Raw genomic sequence first — 22,876 nt, forward strand, 5'->3', positions numbered from 1 at the left:
GCCAGGGAAACAACATCTTTTAAAGTTTTTTTAATAATAAAACTGCATTGATGCTACAGTAAAATTACAAACAAGTAGTAATTTCAGATGTGTCCAAAGCAAAATAAATAAAACAAGTACTCTACATAATGTGTGAGCTGGCAAACAGATTTTGTCTTCCACTAGGATTATTATACTGTGGCCAAAGAGTCAGCTTTTGTGTCCTAGGCTTGGAAAGCGAATACTGTGTGGCATAGCCATGTTTAACAAGAGAAAGATGAACAATAGAATCTGTCTTAGGCTAGAAAAATGGAGAGAGAAGAATAAACGTGGTGCACAAAGTGACAATATAAACAGTTTAAAATTTACGGAACACCTCTGATGGAACTTTTTAAGAGGTTTAAGAGGTGGAATTCTTTTAATTATCAAAGATAACCTTAAGGAAGGAAGAGACTCTATATTCCAGAATAGTTATCATCTGCCAAGGACTACACATGTAGTGTCAGAGCTGAGACTTGAACCCACACATTCCTGAATCCCAAGTTCTTCATCATTATGGTAATAAGGACTCCCCAAATCTTCCATCGCCTTGATGTTTAAAAATGTAAAACTTGAAGGAAAAAGCCAATTATGGAATTTGAAGTTTCTGGCAATAAGGACTGAGCCCTACCTTTAGCCTAAGTGAATCATGGTTATCGAAGTCTAGTGACCCAAGAATATACTAGAGAAGGGTTCAAAGGCATCATAAATAGTGACAATGCAGGCAAACAAGAATTCAAGAGACTCTAAAGGACTAAATTCCAGGACCCATTATAAATGTCCATGTGCTGGAACTGCTATAAAATGATATTTCCAGTCAGTATATTTCATAAAATTCATAAAAAGCTCTCTAAATAAGACAGCAATCTAACAAATTTGCTAATAGAATAATTTTCCTATGATGAACTTTAATGAATAAGAAAGCTTACAAAAGTTCATGGGTAAAACACACAGCTAATATTTTTTTTGTCGTTTTAGAGCTTTCTTAACAAAAACTAATAAGTTACTATGCCTAAAGATCCAGGAATAAATAGCAAGGAGGAGAAAAAAGGCCTAAAGTTCCATCAGGATACTTCAATGAAACTATCATTAATTATTTCATGTAAAGACAGAAAACTAGGATTCATTCTATTCAGAAAACACCCAGAGAGAGCAGTCTCTTGCCCGAGGTTACACAACTTGATAACTACCAAATTTCTACAGTATTTGTGTATCACATAAAATCATGGCTTGCAATTCAGGGTTTTCTCATTCCTAACTTCCACACTGGCTCAATACAAAACCTGTTCAGACTGAGAATAATAATAATATAATAACTTGTCTAGCTTTAATTTGGGACACAATTAAAGAAGAGGGATTGATTTTTATTTAGTCTCATAGGTTTTCTGACCACCTGCAAAACTAATGAGAGAAAATGACAGACAATTACGTGTACAAAGGAGATGTATCATCATCTGCTAGAGACAGACACATTTTATAAAAGAACATTCCAGGTTCTCAAGATTATATTTAAGGAATCTCAGACAATGGCAGTGTTACCATTGCTTACCTGCACTTTTAGGAATCTGTTCCCCAAAGGCCCTCTATCTCTGAAGCTAAAAAATATTCTAGGAGATACTGCGGTACGGGGATGGTTCAGGAGAGAAGCTATCTGCTGAATGGGTGAGGCCTCTCTAATGGGAATTCAGGACCCAGGGTTGTGCTCCTTCTTCACTAGCAAGTGCTGAAACAAAACACAAAGAAAGCCAACTTAAAGCCAAAGCTGAAAGCAATTTTAAGACATTTAGTGAAGACATTCTTTCATTATATTCACTTATGATCTAAATGTTGTTTCACAAGATGATAAAACCACCAAGCAGAAAACCAAAACAAAAGAAACAAAATTCCAACAGCCAAACCATCAGCAAATACTACATTGCTGTCATTCATGACTGACTTTTGCTTTAGTTCAGTCTCCTTGAAAAAAAAAAAACAAACCTGTCCAGCTCATTTACTCCAGAGCAGCCAGGTGGTGAAAGAACCATCTGTCTTATTTTTCAGTTCTCTCCACACATACACACAGCTTTATTGTTAAATGCAGAGGTGAGAAAAGGAGTTACTGCTCTCAAAACCCAAAGAGGAAATGAAAATGGAGAGGAAAATAGGAACAAAAATAGCTACAAGAAAAGGAACAGAAAGAAAGTAATGGTCAAATTACTAAGAATAGCTACTGAAGGGTAAGCCTAGGCCAGGAAGTGCTATGGGCTACTTCTGAAAAAAGAAAAAAAAATGGGGAAAAAACAAACAAAAACACACTCCCAAACTGGCCCTCCTCCAAAGCAATATAAATGAATAACTAAATGTGGTACTTCAGTATATAGTACAGTTAATGAAACAGAGTGCAAAAAAGAAGACTACATTTTCCCAGTGATTTCTATAAAATCAAATGTCTCTAAAGGGGCTAAGTCTCCCAAGGTCATAAATCATAGTCTTTGTCAGTGTAGAGCGTTGCATTCTTTTCCTTGATCTGGTATTTAAACTTTCCTGCGCTAGTTTGGGTCATAAAACTCTTTTTATTTTTGTACCTTTCTTATTTAATTAGATGGTGTTCTGCTCCTCAATTTACCTAATCAATTTGGGCTTTCAAGCAACTTATAATTCCATAGAACGCTTTTCCTGAAGAAATACACTGATTTCTGCATACAAAGCCCTTCCTCAAATTTTAAAGCATTTCTATGTTTCTCTTGCAGAGGATCTAACCTTACAAGAGGGAATCAGCTTCCTGTCCTGCAACAGACATTTATTTTTAATGCAATCATACTCAATGTACTTCCTCACATCACAGATTGATCCTTCAAGCAAAGTGCATTGAGTCAAATTAATTTCTTTTTAACTTTTTTAAAAGCTCATTAGCATAAATAAATAGTGCAAAAGGGTGTCCTTGTGATATTTATCTATATGCATATGATGTACTTTGATCAAAACACCTCATCTAATTCACTCTATTTTAACCTCCTTTCCTTCTTAATTTTTTTCATGTGTTTCTTTATGTTCTTCTCAAATATGTACTTTGAACTTTTGCCCTCTGTTGCCCTCCTCTCCATCTTTCCTTTAATTTCATTGCATGTAATTATTATTATTTTTTTTGCCAGTTCTGGGCTTGAGCTCAGGGCCTGAGCACTGTCCTTGGACTTTCTCAAGGCTAGAGCTCTACCACTTGGACCTCAGCATCACTTCTGGCTTTTTTCAATGTATGTGGTACCGAGGAATCGAACCCGGGTCTTCATGCATGCTAGGCAAGCACTCAACCACTAAGCCAAACTCCCGGCCCTATTATTATTTTTTTATTTGTGGGTCATGGGGCTTGAACTTGGCCTTGGTGCTGTTCCTGAGCTCTTCAGCTCAAGGCTACCGCCCTATCCTTGAACTAAGTCCCACTTCCTGTTTTCTAGAGATTAAATGGAGATAAGAGTCTCAGGTCCTTTTACCTGGGCTGGCTTTGGACCTTGATCCTCAGATCTCAGCCTCCTGAGTAGCTAGGATTACAGACATAGGCTGACTGTGCCCAACTGCATGTAATTATTTTTAAAAAATGAAATCTAGATTCCACATGAGTGAAAATATGTGATATTTGTCTTTCTGAGCTTGGCTTATCACTCCTATTATAATGATCCCAATTTCATCCATTTAAATTCACTTCTTGATAAAACTAAATCAAAACCTTCTTTTATGCCTCCTATAGTGACTGGCTTTTTTCAGCAAAGAATTTCCAATGTCTTCTTAATGTGAGATGCAGATCTAGGCAGTGGAGATTCATTAGAAAATAAGTAAAGCTGTTTACAAACCACAGAGAGAGGGAGACACAGCAAGTTACTCATAAGCAATTATTAAATTACTATGTTCTGACCCAGATACAGGAGAACAAAAAGTATGAGAGAAAACAAATAAGTCATATGAAACAGTGCAGAACGAATGTTCTAGAAAAAAGGAAACAGCATTAGCATCTCTTCTGAGGTAAGAATGAAAGTAATACCAACAAATACTGTTAGGCAGTGATGAGAGGCATCAAGAGCCATCATCTTTTTATTGCATGTCTACTTGCCCCAGGCTTCACACACAGGGATCCATAAAACTCTCACAACAGTGCCTAAATAGGTACAATCCTCATCTTACAGGTAGGGAAATGGAGGCCCAGTGAGGCTGAGTCATTCCTCCAGGGTCTCGGGCAAAAGGGCTCAAGCCCTGTTTGGTCTAGGAAGGTGGGTGCTGAATTAGGTGGCTTCTGATCTGTAAGCTATTACTGCAAACTTCTCAGGAGCCAGGTCAACTGGGAGCTGTCCTTATGTTCAAAATTCATTCTGGTAATTTCATTTTCACAGAGTGGCAGTGTGAAAAACACTAGACAATAGCTTCAGTCTCATTCTCAGATTCTTGATGAATGTATGGTCATTAACTATTATCTATTAGAAAATATTAAACAGAATTTGCTACAAAATTGTTCACAGCAAATTATATAAATCTATTAACCAAGACAATCATATCTTCTTGGAGCCTTTCTTTCTTTGGGTTCTCGAAATAAAACTCAGGGCTTTGGGGGCCGGGAGTTTGGCCTAGTGGTAGAGTGCTTGCCTAGCATGCACGAAGGCCCGGGTTCGATTACTCAGTACCATATACATAAAAAAAAGCCGGAATTGGTGCTGAGGCTCAAGTGGTAGAGTTCTAGCCTTGAGAAAGTCCAAGGACAGTGCTCAAGCCCTGAGCTCAAGTCCAAGACTGGCAAAAAAAAAAAACAAAACTCAGGGCCTTGTGCATGCTAGCCAAAAATTCTACCATGGAGCCACTCCCAACCCCTTTCTTGAACTTCTTTTTCTAACATAGCACATTCTCTTCTCCACCTTTCCCTCTTTCCCAGCATAAGATTGGCAGAGATCCTGTCCAATTTTTTCTTACATGCACATACACATAAATTCATAAATATATGATACAGCATGTGGCTTGATATAAGCTTTATATAAACAAGCTAAATGTTAGTGGCTTATGCTTGTCTTTCCAGTTACTTGGAAGGCTGAAAATGGAAGAATTAACTGCTTGAGGCCATCCCAGGCAGAAAAGTTCCAAGACCCTTTCTCAAACCATAACTGGGTACTTGTTATCCCAAGCTACAAAGAAGGCTACAACTGAGAACATCATGGGACCAATCTACACTGGACAGAAACATCCATGAGACTCCCTCTCCATAGATGCTGGACACTGTGGCATGTATATCTGAAGCCAGTGGCGACTGAAAGCCCAAAGTAGGTAGATTTCAGATCAGGCACAAGCTGACATGAGAAGACACTATCTTAAAAATAACCAGTGCGGGAGGAGATGCAGAGTTAATGGTATGGTTCAGTGAGACAATGCTGGTCTAGAAAGATCAAGGTTATAAGTACAAACAAAAGCACTGCCAATGATTTGTATATAAAATATTGTGAAATTTGTGTTTTCTTCCGTATGTATTTCTGGGCTGAACCATGGGTCTAGCCATATGAACCATAAAGTTGGCTGATGGTTTTAAAATGCTGTACAGTATCCCTAGCATAGATATTTAGGTGGTTTTCTAAGAACTGCTTCTTGAATGTTATTCTAAAGTCAAATTCATTTTTAAAGCCATTTTCTAAGCCAAGAAATCCTTCAAATTGCTATAGTACTTTAAGATTAAGATTGCATTTTTAAATAGTGTGTTCTTCAGAAAAATAAACCTTTGGGAGTTTTAAGTTATTCAAAATATCGAGATATTTAAGATATTAGAAAATTCTAAAAAGTATTCAGAGTAAATAAATAAATTCCTAGTCGATGTGAATACGTAATCATCATGTTAAAGGAAAACATACTGGTGAAGAAGCAAATGTAGAAAATAGCTTTAATTACCACCAATTTCTCATCACAGTGACCACAGTGACCAGGCAGAAAAATCTGCCTCAAGTAGACAACAAACCAAGGCCTCCTCTAAAATGCTTTTCCCTGTGTTCTGACTGGAAAATAATCCATGACACAAAGTTATAGAAAGGTTACCAGTATTTTTTAGAAAGGACTGTGGGAGAGAGATGATGATATATGTGTAGGCTTAGCTAGGCAACAGACGACACAGGATGAAACTGGGATCACAGTGAGAGGCTGCCCCAAGCCAAATAGTTGAAGACATTCTATTTGAAAACAAAACCAAAAACAAACAAATACAAACTGAGTGTGGTAGTTCAAAACTTTAACTGCAGCTATGCAGATGATAGAGGTAGGAAGATCTTAGTCTGAGGCTAACCCTTGGCAAAAGCTTAAGACCCTATCTGGAAAATCACTAGGGATGTTGCTCAAGAGGTAGAGAAAAAGGGGTGAGGGAGATACGGAAGGAAAGAGGAAAAGGAGATAACGTTTGAAAAACTACACAATTAAAAAAATCAATGGATCTTTAAGTAGTTAATAGACTGATAAACAATGACCTATTTAAATTACTTGTACTTTTAAAACTCAAGTATATTATAAAAAGGTTTACCGTCATGTGTTAACTGACATCAAGTCTACAAATATATGGTGACTTTTCAGTGAGATTCCAATACCTTTAACATGATCCTTTGTAAAGAATACTCTGAGAAAAACTCAAAAGCTAAGAATTTCAAAACATGAATACTTATTTACTGATGACCTGATTCTTTACACTATAAAACAACTTAGTGCAGAAAATATAGAAATAAAAAGGGGTCATTTGTCCTTGGAAGACAGGGAAAGAAAAGCTGATTCTAGTGGATTTGCAACAGTATTCATCATCCCCAAGAAGGTTAGGAAGGAAGAAGGAAGGAAGGGAGGGAGGGAGGGAGGGAGAAGGAGGGAGGGACTGAGAAAGGAAGGAAGACTTTAAAATGGAAAAAGTAACTGCAGCAAACTGGGAGTCACCCTGGGGACTAACTATTCAGCCCAACCTTCACAAACCATTAGAAAAATGCATTAGTGCATTCCATAGGCAAGCCAAGAAGATAACACCTCTTCTGGATCTCTGGCATACACTCAAGAAATCTTCCTCTACTGAGGAAAATCCCTCCCAGCTTCAGAAGACATCCATGTAACTCAACTGATAAGTAGTTACCTAGTAAGAAAACCAACCAGTCCGATAGAGTACCTTGAGTTTTTGTCTCCAGAGACTTCTCTCCACTCAATACATCTATTAATTTATCAGCCATCTAGCTACTCACCCACCCATGTATCCATTCATTCATCCATCTATCTTTCCACCCACCCACCCTCCATCTCAAAGACGTACTAGTCATCTATCATGTGCCATCAACTCTAGGATGCCGAAATGAAGCTGAGAGACCACAGAAATACTACAGGAAAATCCTAGTTCTCCTATTAATGTACAAAATTAAACCAAACATAAATATATTTTACTCCCCTCTTGAACACTTCACCTATTTTAACCATATAAATCATGTGTTTTGGGCTAGGTGCATGGCCTACTGATAGAGTGCTTACCTAGCATGCATGAAGCCATGGGTTCAATTCTTTGGTACCAGATACACAGAAAAAGCTAGAAGTGCTGCTATAGCTCATGTGGTAGAACACTACTCTTGAGAAAGCCCAAGGACAATGCCCAGGCCCTGAGTTCCAAGTCCCAGGACTGGCAAAAAAAAATAAATAAATAAAAGTAAATAAAATAAAAAGTGTGTATTACATGAAAGATTTGATTAGCCTAAAATTCTCTCCCTACAGGGAAAAAAAAATAGAAATGCCTGAAACTCGAAGTTGAAAGAAGCCTAGCAAGAGAACACGAAAGGGCAAATAGGCCAGAAACCAAAATTGATACTACTTAAACTTCTGAAAGTTCCCCATGCTTCTGATTTTTTTTTTTTTTGCATGTCCTGAAGACTTTCCCATAGTTACCAGTAGCAACTGCTGGCATCTGCACAGACAGGAAGGGGAAGTGGGAGATCACATGTCCACTCCATGATCATCCTGGCACCACGGACATGTGAGACAAAAGGACAGTCTTCATTAAGGGCACTTAAAAGAAAAGCTGTCAGTGGAACCTCTAGTTTCCAAATCACTGTCACTAAGGCCCAGCCCAGGAACTGCTCTAGCTCTGTGTAATCACCCTGGGGTTTTACAGCAGCAACTTCCCTGTGATTCCCCTAACACTAGAAACTCCACCCTAAATGAAAAAGAAATCCATGGTAAGGGGTTTGTAACTAATCCTTGCTAAAGAAACTATGGTCTAATAAGCTCTAATTCCTTAGTAATGAGCAAAATAAAATGTTGGCTGAGGGGTCTTTTTTCCCCCCCCCCATTAGATCTGGGAGCCATTTACAAATGGAATGTTGATCTTTGGCATGTCTGTGTGAGAAGGAAAATTAAGCCTTTCTTATAACATGTCATCTTATTTGGAAAAAACAGATTCTTTTTTTTTTTTTTTGGTTGGTCATGGAGCTTGAACTCTGGGTCTGGGCACTGTCCCTGAGCTCTTCATCACAAGGCTAGTGCTCTACTGTTTGATCCACAGAGCCACTTCTGGTTTTCTGGTGGTTAATTGAAGATAAGAGTCTCATGGACTTTTTATGCCGGGGCTGGCTTTGAACTTCCATCCTCAGATCTGAGCCTCTTGAGTAGCTAGAATTACAGTGTGAGCCACCGTGCCCTGCCAGGATTTCATTTTAAACATAAAGGGAGCTGATTGTTTGTTTTTCTATTGAAGATGATTCTGGACACAGAGAAACTGAAGAATGCTGACTTGGGAATACAGCTGGGTTTGGGAAGAGAGAGGTGGACTGCTGTACAAAGCTCAACCTGTAGGCTGTCAGGAAATCACACAGGCTCCATGTGAAGGTTCTGTTGAAGAGAGCTGAATTAAAAGTAAGGGAAACCCAGATTTGCCTCACTATGGAGCATTTCACAGACAGGAAGGCACGCTGGGCTAGAGAGGAAATCTGTGATCCTTGAACCAGGGGATATAGTCAGTATTTCAAGATCCTGGGGATTGAAGACAGCTGTTGGACCTATCATAAATTTAGAAGCTAAAATGTGTTGTCTTAGACATAGTTCTAGAGTCTGGAAGTCTGAAATCAGTGGTAACAAGGTCTTCCTCCCTCTGCCAACCATGGAGAAACATGGTTCGTGCTTCTTCACATGCTGCATGGTTTGCTGGTAGCTAAGCTCGGTGTGGCTTACAAATGCCACAAGAAGCAGGCAGAATAAGAGAGACTCCTGTATTCCATCTTCATATAGAGTTGCGCATGTGTCTCAGTCCTCACACAGACATCACTTACAGTGTTTTAGGGACTCACCCTACACCATGGTCTCAACTTAGATAATAATATCTGACCCAACCCCCAAATAAAGTCTCATTCCTGATTATGTCCTGTGTGTGAGGTTTTCAACATATCTATTTATATGGAACACAAGTTAACCTATAACACTTTCTAGAAATACTTAGTTCTCCTGGTCATCCAGAGTGAATCTGATAGCATGGAGCCATTCCGAATACCAAGAAACTAATAATCACTGTTAAAGGCAAACAAACAACAACCACTAGTGGCCACATGGGAATACTAAGTACCCTGCTAACCCATCAGTAATGCCCCCTTCCTTCTCTCTCCCCCCCCTCTCTCTTTCTCTGTCTCTAGCATATATTTATTACATAGAAAGGTTTCCTATTTCTGTACAAGCATATAACATGCCTGGAACAAATTCACTCAGTCTAAGATGACCAATAAATAGATGAAGGAATGTTGAACTACTTCATCCAGAGGCAGCTGACCTGCATCTGTTCAACATGAGGAGAGTTAGTGATAGCAACTTACTCCTCTTTCTCCTTAAGAACACGAGAGTAAACAAAGTTGTCCAAGGAAAGGGGGACTTGGCTGGGCACTGGTGGCTCACATCTGTAATCCTAGCTACTCAGAAGGCTGAAATCTGAGAAATGGGTTCAAAGCTAGCCAGGGTAGGAAAGTCTCTTAGACTCTCCAGCTAAGCTCCAGAAAACTGGAAGTGGCACTATGGCTTAAAGTGACAGTGCACTAGATCTGAGCATAAAGAGCTCAGAGACAGTGTCCAGGCCCCATGTTCAAGCCTCACAAGCGTAAAAACAAAAAAACAAAAAACAAGAAAAGAGTCTTGGCAGCCAAGTTAGAACTCAAAGAAGGCATGAGCTGAGAACTGTCACACCGCTGAGAGTCAGCGACTCAAGGCTGGTGGTTGGGAAAGAGTGATCAAGTGTGGGAAATGCTAACACAATTCACTTAAAACAAGAAGAATACAAATAAATGTCAAAGGGTCTACATATTTGAACTGGCAAACTGGCAACCACTAAAGGCAAATTCATGAGTGATCGTGAAGAAGTTGTTCAAGCAGTACATAACTTATGATCAGACATATTCTGTAGAAAAATGCCCACACATTCTATTTTGCCTGTTTACCCAACCTCCTTACAGATCTCTCCTCCACATTCCATTTCCAAGCTAATCACAGTACAAGTACAGTGCAAGGTTACTGTTTTTCTTTTCACATATACTTCTTCCCGAGGAATTTTAAGCTGTGGTTAGGGTGTGTTGTGTTCTATTACTTAATTTCCAAACAAGAGAAACTACCACTGAAAAGCAGAAGGAATGCCTCCGGAGTAAACTTCAGACTTGATAGGAATCTTATTTTTAGAATAAAGATATATGAAGTTTTCTACAATTGAGTATAACTCATGCATTTAACAAGAAATACTATATAAACTGTGAAAACCTTTTTGATATGTTAAAGCAGAGGATATGAGAAAGGAAGGAATCAAACATATAATAATCAAACACGAATCAAATTTTGCACACCAATTATGAAAAAATACAATTATACAGAATGGAGCGATGAATAAAAGTACCTGGCCCACAGTTGTTTTAAAGCTATGGATCCGTAGACCATATTGACTATTCTCATCTACTATCAAATTTCCTTTATACTCCCATGCTTCAGAAGTTGAAACATTTCTAAATGCAACCTCTAATAATCATTCAGCGGTTACTTAACAATTGCTTATATAATTTTCTTATTAGAACATAATTGAAAGAAGTGTATTAGATACCATACATAAAATCCAAGTCTACTTTTAGAAGTAACATGCAGAATTTGCCTGTTATAAATTGTCTATGTAGACCTAACTCCCTAATTGCACAGCCTTACAGGAAAATATGGCTCTTAATACTGATTAGCAATCTTTAAAAGCAAATTCATGAGTGACCACAATGAAGTTGTTCAATAAACACATAACTTATGATCAGGTACATTCTGCCCTGCATAACGTAGAAAAATGCCGAGACATTCTGTTTTGTCTCTGTTTTCCTAACCTCCTTATAGATCTCTCCTCCACATTCCATTTCCAAGCTAATTACAGTACAAGTAAGTTGCAATTTTGTTTTTCTTTTCACCTGTAATTCTTCCTTAGGAATTTTAAGCTTTGGTTAGGGTGTCTCTTATGGTATCTCCAGAAATGTTTCACTTTGAAAGGTATGCTCTACTAACACCACACTTAGAGCCATTCTCAATCCTACTCAAAGGTGCTTCACATCTCTACTCTTACTCCTCATATTCCTGACTAGCTGGAATGTGGGCCCTCCCCTCCTTTCTCCATCAGTCTTCCAGCTGGAAGTCTGTTCTTCAGGAAGGGCTTCCCTGTCTGTCTCTACCAGCATTTGAAATGAGGACAGAGAAGAACCTAAGAAGAATATGTACAGTTGCTTCACTGAATAAATCAAACCATAAAAACATTCAGATGAAAAGCCATTTAAGCTTTTAAATAGTCATCTGGGGAGAGATTTTATTCCATAACCCTTATTTATTTTGGAAAAAAAAATCATATTCTTAGTCAGCAGATTTTCTTCCCACAACTCCACAAAAAAAAACATACATATGCTACGGTAATCCCAGCTACTCAGGAGGCTAAATTACAGAGGATTGCAGTTTGAAGCCAGCCTGGGCAGAAAAGTCCATGAGACTCCATTGCTAATCAATCAGTAAATAGCTAGACTGAAGGCATAGCTCAAATTGTAGAGTGCTTGCTATGAAGAAGAAAGCCAAGTAAGAAAGTGAAAAACCCTCAGTTCAGACCCCAATACTAGCATTACAAAATTCTTATATGCGCGCGCACACACACACACACACACACACACACACACACACTGCATTTCTCTTTGTGCCTAAGGATCCTTGCATAAAAGACAGAGCCTGATACATGGTACACGGCAAATGGTAGGTACATAAACATGCATTGCTATTCATTGTACAAAAGTTAAATAAATACAACATAGAGAAAGATAATATAGACCAAAGTGAATTCAAATGCTAAAAAGAAGAGCTCAATCAAAAGGCCTTCAGGGGTCTGATGAGGCTTAGGGGCAGAACACCTGCCTAAAAGACTTGTAGGAGAAAGTTAACTGCTAACTATCTGAGGAAGAATGTTTGTAAATAAAGTAGTACAATAAAGTTACAATAGTATTATGGGCAGATAATGATGTTTATGGTAATGAACTCGAAGAAATGGAAACAAGAGGCTTTCTATTTTACTTTTTCATGGGTGCTTTTTCTTTCTGATTTTCTCTTTTATTGCTGTTTTTTATTTCTGTACCTTTTATCTTGAATATTAAGTTTATTTGATTTGGAGAGAGGAAGGACAAGCATAGAAATGGTGGGACAAAAGGGGAATGAATGTAGCAGTGATACTAGACACTATGTTTAAAATTAACTGTACAACTTGAGGGGAAGAGGAGAGGGATAAAATGGGGAGAAGATGAGGAAAGAAGTGGCATTGTTCAAAAAGAAATGCACTTAATACCTGACTTATGTAACGGTAACCTCTCTCTCTCTCTCTCTGTACATCACTTTTACAATAAAAATTTTTTAAAGAATCATATTGGGGATAGTGAATAAAAGTTGAATATATTAGGTAACTGTAATCTCTTTGTACATCACATTTGTAATAACAATAAAAATAAAGATTTAACAATAGTAAAAATGTTTGCTTTTTGGCAGAAACTGTGCTGCTGAACTGTCTCTGTGGTCTCCCTCTCCCTCTCCCTCTCCCTCTCCCTCTCCCTCTCCCTCTCCCTCTCCCTCTCCCTTTCTCTCTCTCTCTCTCTCTCTCTCTTTGGTGGGGATTGGTCCTGGGGCTTGAACTCAGAGTCTGGACACTATCCTTGAACTCTTTTGCTCAAGGCTAGCATTCTACCAATTTGAACCACAAGGCCACTCTGACTGAGTGCCCAACTAGAGATAAGAACCTCACAGGGACTTTTCTGCTTGGGCTGGCTTTGAACAGCAATCCTCAGACCTCAGCCTCCAAAATAGCTGGGATTACAAGCCTGAGCTTGGCTCTATGTCATTTCTTTTAAAGTCATCGTAATAACTGTGCTGTGAACATTATTTCAAATTTATACAAAAGAAATATAAGGCTCAGAGAAGTAGGCAACGTACTCAGTGAGGCAGTGACAGGCCACAAAACTGGAAACTGAACCAAGCTGCTCATCTGGCTTGGATGTGAGAGGGTAAAGTAGAAGAAAAGCCCAGAGTTGACAAAGAGCAGGGCAAGCTAAAGCTCAGGCACGCCTGCTGTGGGTCCAGGGTCATGAGAAGATGAAAGGAAAGTTCACAACATGAGATGGCAGGAAACTTCAAAGACTAGTGAGAGAAATTCTCTGGATTTTTGAGCAGATTAAAATAAAAATTCCATATTAAAGATAATGCTTAAGAAACATGATAGCAAAAGTTGTATGCACAGGAATATTAATATTCATAGGTAAAAAGCATGGGTAGAAAAGTGTCAAAAGAAAATGACTATTTTATAATACCCACCAAATTTGTAATCTTTTTTTCTTTATTTTATTTTCAGTAAGTCACCAGATTTGTACTCCAAAAAAATTTAATGTCTGGAAAAGAGTACTTTATGGTCAGAAAGCATGAATATCTCAACATACTACTTAGCAAAAAAATTCAAGTGTTTGAAGACTGTAAAGCCAAACTAATTAGTTAAAATCCTTCACCTGAAATATTGCCTCTTAACAAGTTTTTTATATGATTTAATTTATAACAGAAAGCTCTTCTTAGTATCAATTTAGCAATTAGATGAAATTCTAAATTAAATTAGTTGCTGTTTTAAATAGCAGCTGAAAACAGACTCATGCCTTGCAGGACTAGATTATCATTTTCTTGCTTGAATCTAAGTGCGATCAGATAATCTGTTTTCTAAGTTTTCAGTAAAATCAGCCATCCATCCATAAGAAAGAGTCAGTAAAAACTGTATGTTTTTATTTATTTATTTATTTATTTTATTTTGCTTTTGGTGCTGTTTCTGAGACTTGAACTCAGGCCACCTGGGTGCTATCCCTGAGCTTTTTAAGGCTATTGCTCTATCACTTTAGCCACAGAGCCTTTTCTGGCCTTCTGAAGGTTAATTGGAGACGAGAATCTCATGGACTTTCCTGCCCACATTTCCTTCCACATTGGCCTAGATCATGAGATCCTCAGATCTTCCTCTTCTGAATAGCTAGGATTATAGGCAGGAACCACTGAGGCCTAGCAAATGTTTTTAAAGTTTTCTTACTCTTTGGCTTTATGCCAACCCTAGAAAATACACAAATAATCTATCTCTGTTTTTTCTGTCCTATATTACATTAAGAACTCTTACATAGTATAGAGTTTGAAAAGTGTTAATAAAAGTGTTTGAGACTTTCCTCTCTTTTACTAGATGACACATTTGCACCAGAATATATTCTACAAAGAAAACTTCAGCAAGAGAACAGAAAGGGTGGGATGATAAAGAAGACCAAAACCTGGAGAAGGGGGAATGAGCTCAATGACAAGACAACTATATTTTTACATGTCATGTTCATGAAAGACATGAGAAAGCAAACCTAAAAGGCAGTCTTTCTTCAATTTTTTTCAGAATGCAACTCAGTTAAAATATCTTCTGTAACTCTCCTGTGTCATCTCTTCTCCCTCTTCCTCCACACAAGCTCTTCTCCAGATCCTTCCAGTTCTGGCTGTCCTAAGGAAGGCTTTTCATCACTCAGAGCAGCATTTGTTTGTGTCTCGTATTAGGCTAAGTGATTCTAACAGAAATCTAATATCATAATAAGCTGTTGAAATGTAAGTGATGAAATTTCAGCTTTATAAATGTGCTTGAAAATAAGTGTACACAGATAACACCATGGCCATAAAAATGCTGCCACTGAAAAAGAAAATAAGCCAAGCATAATAGTACATACTTGTAATCCCACCACTCAAGAAGCTAATACAGCAAGATTATGAGATTGAGGCAAGCTTATGCCCATAGTATGAGTATGTTCCCTGCACCACCACCAAACGCACACACACACACCTAATAAAAGGAGAATAAAAGAATTTTGTCATTTGTATTTATGAGCACATATTTCCTCAGTCCAATCCGCTCCAATTAAATTATGAATTATGAAACAGTACTGAAGATTTACTGAATGAATATGAAAACAAACGACATTTACATACCAACCTCTTCTTTGTCAGCTGAAGTACACTATAATTTTTCAGAAAGGAAAACTTTTTTTCTAGAGTTCTGGGTTTTTTTTTTGTCTATTTGCCATTTTCTTTTGTTGGCTAGTTGGTTGGTTGGTTTTTGAGTTGGGGTCTCACTATAGATTATAGGCTGTCTTAGAACTTGCAATTCTGCCTTAGCCTCCAAAAAGTTGGGACTAGAGGTTTGCACTTCCATGCCTGACTTAGAGCTCTGACTAATATATACAAATCCACAAGGATAAATTTGTTTTCTCCAATGGTTAAAGGTTTTGCTATGACTAACCAATTGCTATGACAGTTGTAAATACAAATGATGATTGTTGTAACAACTTTTCAACTAAGTTAATATATTCACATTGTAACTTAATCAACGTGCATAATTTAGTGGTCTGACAAATGTTTGCCAAAACTGTCAAATGTCAAAAGCTATGTCAGGAGAACACGACACAGAGGTGAGTATGACAAGACACTGGGTCTGTCCTTTGTCTGAAATATGTTCAGATTTTGTCACATAATTTAACCTAAATAACATGGACACATAACCAGGCATGGTGCTACATATCTTAATATCAGCATTTTGAAGGCTGAAGAAGGGGAGCCATGGGTTTGATACTAACTCAAGCTACCTAACAAGACCTCCTTCTCAAAAAACAAACAAGTAGATACAGAAAAGCCAAAAATGAAAGTGGTCACCAGTAGCTCATACCTGCAATCCCACTAGAAGTCTAAAATTCAGAAGACCAAGCTAAGGCCAAGAGAATCCATCTCCAAAATAACCATTACAAAGATGAGCTGAAGACCTGACTTAGGAGGCAAAGTGCAAACTGAGTAAACCAATCCAGTGAACACAGGGCCCTGAGCTCAGAACTCTTTTCTGGCCACAAAAGAGAGAAGGAGGTAGGGGTGGAGGACACGGAATAGTCATATAATATATGTACACTAAGAAATGAATATGTCAAACAACTCAAAGTATATTTTTCTCCTCCCAAATTGCGCCAGTCTTCCCCAGGGAGCAATCAGACATCTTATGATGGCTAAACTGCTAGAATTTCTGTTATTTCTGACAAACCAGAAATTATAAATTTCATATTTTTTTGCTACTTTAAAATTGCCAAGATCATATGTAAGAATGGATTGAATTGAACTTCTCAGGAATAGAATATTCCCATGAGAAATATCACAAAATGTCAACATATTTCCACTGAAATTGTGTTCTAAATAGAAGGTATTGCAGACAAGGGAGTCCTAGGGAAATGCATGAGGAATACAGGAAAGAATTAGTTAGAATATTGTCTTTCATAATAGGTAATTGTCTTATCAGTTAAGCAAGACAGGACAATTAAATATGATTTGACTTACATAGATAATCAATTTTTATTTTTGCCAGTCCTGGGCTTAAGCTCAGGGCCTGAACACTGTCCTTGGACTTTCTCAAGGCTAGAGCTCTACCACTTGAGCCTCAGCACCACTTCTGGCTTGTTTCTATGTATGTGGTATTGAGGAATCAAACCCGGGTCTTCGTGCATGGTAGGCAAACACTCTACCACTAGGCCAAACTCCCGGCCCGATAATCAATTTTTGGTATCCAGCTTCAGATGCTACTAATAAACCTAGATATGTAAGTGAGACACTAGATATTCCATCCAAAAAGCAGCTGAGAAAAACCTGGGTTGATAACAAAGAGTTTTATGCATAAAGGTAAAATTAAGCTAATATATCAGTTCATGTCAGAAAATACAAGAAATACTGAACAGATCCTTAAAGGCTGATTTTTATGCTCTGACCTAGGAAATGGAGTGGAGAAATCTGTGGCAATCAATAAACAAGAAAAGAAAACAATAGAAGCCAAATGAAGGGTGTGTGCGTGTGTGTGTGTGTGTGTGTGTGTGTGTGTGTGTGTGTGTGTGTGTGTGGCCAATTGCTATTGGGTAAAAACTGAATCAATGCTTAAGTTATCATCACTCCATTACAGCATCTTGCTCCAATGAGAATAAATTCAAACTTTCTAAGGTTTGCTTCCATGCTGTATCACCTACTACATTTCCTCCCACTCCTCTTGAACTACAAGTTATGTAACCATTTGCTTTCCACAATGACCTGTTTCTCAAACACTCCAGATTCATCCAGATTTCTGACTTAAACAGTTGCTGCCTCCTTGGCTTGAAATACTCTTCTTTCTTTCCCTTTTAGACCTCAGCCAAATACCATCACCACTTCAGAGACGTTTTCTCTAGCTTCCTCTGGATTTCTCACACAAGCTACCAATGGTTGAATTGGTTATCTTTACAAGACTCATGCTATGGTGAAATCTGCTTTTCATTTATTTACCTTGATTACTAATTCTGATTCACACACACACACCCCAAAACAACAACAAAAACAGTAAGTTCCTAAGAGCCAAAGGTTTGTCTTATCCAATTACTATACAAGCATATATAGCCCTCCAAAATGTAGCTCGTCCTTTATGACACTCAGTAAAAAAGAAAATGCATATTCCTGGGAAGAGACATTTCACCAGGGATGACTACAATGACCACACAGAAAGCCACCCAAATTCTCTCCTGAAGCCACTATTGTCTGCAGTGCTGCCCCACCCCCAGCACTGAGCCCTGTGTATTCCAGGGCAGGTTTCTCAACTAGTGGGAGGTTAGAGTACTCAATACCAGGAGCAATCTCCAGCTCCTAGGCTTCTTATCTGAAATCCATTCCTATTATCTAAAGATTCTGCCATTCCTGATCAGATAAGAATGCTGAAAACAGCAGCACAAAGTACAACTACTAAACAAAGGAAGCCATCTGCCTAATAGCAGAGGATGAAAGAGAAAACTCAGATGATTTTTTTTTACACACTTTTGAGTCTATGGTAAGAATATCCCCTAGAGTGAGCTGTTTTCCTGGTCCTATTTTCACAAAAGTCCAGAACAGGAAAGTCCCTAGTGTTAAAGTCAAAGATACTTTAGATACTCTGGCTTAGATGATAAAGAAATAGGGCCAAGGAAAGGAAAACTAGATCGTACTGCCCCTTACTTAACTTTACTCACATTACTTCCCAGAATCCTACCCCTTTATAGTCTAACCTTCAATTATACAACAGTCAAGTCCCTTACACTATAGCTAATTTTGTGCTGAGACATTATCATCAAGGGAAAGAGTTGCAGCTACCACTAAAGATGAGGGGATTGTATTTCTAAAATCTTAGAAGGAGCCAGGTGCTGCTGAGTCATGCCTATAATCCTAGCAACTCAGCGATCTGAGGATTGTGGTTCAAAGCCATCCTGGGCAAGAAAATTCTTTGAGACACAGCAAAAATCTAGACGTGTAATTGTAACTCAGTGGTAAAATGCCAGGCTTAACAGGAAACAAGCATAAAACATGCAAGCAGGAAGGAAAGGGAGGGAAAGTAATTTTATATGGAATAAAAAATATTGAAGACAGGTAAAGTACAAGGCACATTCTATTCCACACATCATCCTCACTCCAAATCAAATACACTTTTAATCTGTAAGGGTTCACTTAGAACTGTGATGTAAACTACTTAGTATTCACTGTAGTTTGAGAGAGTAAAGAAAAAGGCTCATTTCAACTTTGAGGATGAAATGTGGTTCTGAAAAGACTTCTGAGAGGTAAGATACAAGCTAGTATTTGAAGCGTTTGTAGAAGCATAGGTAAAATATTTCCAGGAAGAAAAGGACTTTGGAATAAATGCATTGGAGATGGTCAACTTCTTGGACTGGATAGACAGGCAATCTAAGTAACTCATCAAAGATATATAGAAGACAGAAGGTAAATGATGAAAAGTCTGAGACTGTCAGAAAGAAAGCTCCTGTCCAAGAAACCTAGCTTGAGGAGTTAAAATGGAAGGTACACCCAAATCAAGGTATCTGTAAATCATGTGTATGTGCAAGTCCAAGGAAAGGATATGTACAAAGGATGGAAGGGTTTATGATATAATAAAAGGCAAGGGTAGAAACAAATATTCACTTGAGACATTATATATAACTCACACTGGAGCAGTCATAATTTTTTTCACTTGAACTAAAAATTCTGTCTCTGAGGGCTGTTACAAAAGTGAAATAAAATGGCATAGCAGGCAGCCCAGGCAGAAATGTCTGTGAGACTCTTACCTCCAATTAACCAGCGAGGAGCAGGAGTAGAGCTATGTCTCAAGTGGTAGAATTCTAGTCTTGAACAAAAAGGCTCAGGAAGAACACCCAAGCAGCTAAATTCAAGCCTCAGAACTCGAGGGGGAAGGCAGAGGAGAAAGATCACAGGAAAAACCAGATAACAGTCGATGCCAGGTATACAGCCAATGCTCCCCTCACCTACCCCCAAAACATCATCCAAAATGATTATGTCTGGTCCAAATTCTATCCAGTTGGATAGAATCATACTTTCCAGACTTCCATGTCATTTGTAAGTCTGCATGGTGGGCTGAAGATGCTTATTAAGGAAATGTAGGAAGGATATACAGAATCATTCATTATCTGTTCCATGCTGTGGCAACAGAAATATGGACAATAGAAGAAAATAGCTGTGAAATGCAGTCCCCTACCACTGACTTCGGAAACCAGAAACTTAAGAGTTACAGTTGCAATCGACATTTTTTGTCACAAGACACTGTATTTTAATATTAAGTCTCCTAATATTTTTTTTTTTGCCAGTCCTGGGCTTGAACTCAGAGCCTGTGCACTGTCCTTGGACTTTCTCAAGGCTAGAGCTCTACCACTTGAGCCTCAGTACCACTTCCAACTTTTTTCTATGTACGTGGTATGGTGGAATTGGACCCTGGTCTTCATGCACGCTAGGCAAGCACTCTACCACTAGGCCAAACTCCCAGCCCATATTTTTTTTTACTCATTCTTCTCTCTTCTCCCAATGATCTATAAGGATAGTTCAGAAAGAAAAAGCAGAGTAATACACTTTCTGACCAATGGAAGGAAGGAATCACACCCATCAAGTTTATAGCAATCTCCAGCTCCCTTTCATCTTCACATCACTAGAGATTATTACCTAGTGTCTGAAACAGCCTTATTCAAAGACAACAAACTATCTAGTAGTGTGTGTGTTCCCTCCACCCCTTTCAGATCTTGATTTGAAAAACAATATTAAGAAAGAAACACCACAAACTAATTTACAAAAGTCTAATCAAATAGCCTGGAATGTGGATCTGATCAGATCTTTCCAAATACGTAACATGTCTGTATACATAAGACAAGTTATGTGGTATGAAGCTGAGAGAGGAAACTGGAAGACAAGAGGACAAATATTCAGTCTACCATATCAGAGGAGGCCAGCCAGGAGAGCGAGGCATTGCTCTAGGAGCACTTGAACTGCAGAGGACAAATGCATTCAGCTGATGCGCAGTTTCTTTAAGCATCTGCCCTTAAGTACTGTGGCCTGCGATCCTCCACAAGCAAAAATGTCTGTGAATTTAAAATCTGTGTGGGCTTGGGGAGGCTTGGAGTCCTTGCTTCCTTCTCCCCTCCTATATGATTTTGAAACATTACCTTTCTACAGCATCTCATACCTCCCACCCCCAGTCTCTTTTCTGTTTCTCTTCCCTGATTTGGATTTCTTTGGGCTTCTGAAAATAGTTCTTTATATCCCCTTCCCCCCTTAAGTCAAAATAACAGCACAAAAGAAAGAGATTGAAGTCGCTGGGAGTTTTTGGAGCTAACAACCTCAAAATCACAAGTTTCTCCTCCTTTATCTCCAAACCCACTGCAATTTTCTCACCACCGCCCTTCACCCCCAAACTACCTCAGTGGCGCTTGTTTTGTTAGGTTTAGCTCTATTGTGGCAGGAAGAAGGGTGTCTCAGAAAACTTTCTACGGTTTAAAAGAAAAGAAAAAAAAAAGAATCTTCCAGAATCCTCTGGTTAGTCCATACTCCAGATCGCTTTTGCAGTATGATAAGCAGTGAGGATCTGGGCATATCTTTGAAGTTCTGGTCCAAACAACCTAACCTGGAGCGGAGAGAACAGATCCCAATCGCGGGGCCGCCTGCGCCCCGCCGCCCCAGCCCCCCAGCCGCGCGCGCCACATGCACTCTCCGCGTGGTGTCCTGGCTGTCGCCCCCTCCCCGCCCCCAACCAAGAACCCCGGCCAGCTCAGGGGTCCCCAGGACCTCCGACTGCCAAGCCCCTGAGTCTAGCAGAGAGGGTGGAGAAGCAATGCACGCCTCGTCCCCTCGGCTCCAGATCCCGAGCGTCAGGGCACCACACACCCCAAGGCCTCCATGACCCCGTTCCGGAACGCCACCTCTCCGAACCCCCGGCTCCCCCCAGTTTTCCTCACCCCAGCACACGAACCCTCAGCGAAGGCAGCCCGGGAGTCACCCGCCAAGGCCCAGGCGCGACAGCCGCAGAGGCGAGCCGGGTTCGGCGGCCGGGGGCCCTGCGCGCTCCGCCCGCCCGCGCCGCTCGCTTCAGCCCACTGCCTTCTCGCCCTCGGCGCTTCTCGCATCGGGTCCCCCAAGCCGGGGACTGGCGGAAACCGGAGGAAGGTGGCGCAGGCAAGCTCTCGCTCGCTCGCTAGCTCTCTCTCTCTCTCTTTCTCCCTCTCCACCCGGCCAGGAGAGCGGAGGAGGGCGGCCGTGGCTCCGGGAATCCAACACGCCAGGCTGCCCGCGTGCTGCCCGCCGCGCCGCCCGGGGTCTGGGGATCCCCAGCGGCTGCGCGGAGCCCCGAGAAGCTCCTCCGGGCTCCTCCTCCACCGCAGCAGTGGCCGAGGCCGCCCCCCCCCACAAAGTTCACCCCCAAAGAGATGCAATGCGGAGAGAAGAACTCCGGGGCGCACCATCCCCGGAGGCGGCGAGGCCCCTACCTTTCCCCCCACCCCTGGGCGGACACCAGTCGTGCGCCCTCGCTGAGCGTCAGGGACCGGAAAATCACTGCGGAGGCCGGGCTGCAGGAAGGCGGCGGGTGGCTTCAGGACAAGGTAGGAGGATCGATTTCCTCAGCCAAAAAGACACTCCCATCCCGCCCCGGTTTGTTTGGAAAGCTGCGGGATTGCAAGTGAGGGGTGCCTAGGTATTCCCAGCAACGCTGGAGCCTGGCGCGCCGGGCACCGCGCGTGCACCCAGCACTGTGGTTCCCCAGCAGAAGACAGCCAGCCACTCTCCACGCTCTGATCGTGAAGGGATCTGATCTTGATGGGAGCCTGCTCCTCTGCCTCCCACCCCTCTCCACTCCAGCCACTTTTTCTTGCTAGAGTAGCTCTATCCCCAGGGGAAAAAGTCTATCAATCCTGTCCTCAGGCTAAGATGATATGTCAGTGTTTGTCAAATAAGTCATTGTCTAGCAGACCATGAGTTCATAGCTGTAGTTTTTGGG

At 40.1% G+C, this 22,876-nt stretch overlaps 1 protein-coding gene across 4 annotated transcripts in view; it reads right to left on the bottom strand.

Annotated features, from left to right (window-relative positions):
* The window catches only part of St3gal6 (ST3 beta-galactoside alpha-2,3-sialyltransferase 6), a 59,111-nt gene extending 36,606 nt beyond the window's left edge, over positions 1-22,505 (bottom strand). Inside the window, exon 1 of one of the 4 annotated variants that reach the window (XM_090347445.1) lies at positions 22,368-22,505. The gene's annotated coding sequence lies outside the window, so the exon portion shown is untranslated. Of the gene's footprint in view, positions 1-1,567; positions 1,810-21,839; positions 21,922-22,367 lie in introns of those variants that run through there. The other 3 variants (XM_090347456.1, XM_090347466.1, XM_090347435.1) reach the window with 3 other exon arrangements.
* Positions 22,506-22,876: the final 371 nt, after the last annotated feature.

Source organism: Megascapheus bottae, chromosome 1 (genome assembly GCF_031878675.1).
Source record: "Megascapheus bottae isolate mThoBot1 chromosome 1, mThoBot2.hap1, whole genome shotgun sequence".
NCBI classification, from domain to species: domain Eukaryota; kingdom Metazoa; phylum Chordata; class Mammalia; order Rodentia; family Geomyidae; genus Megascapheus; species Megascapheus bottae.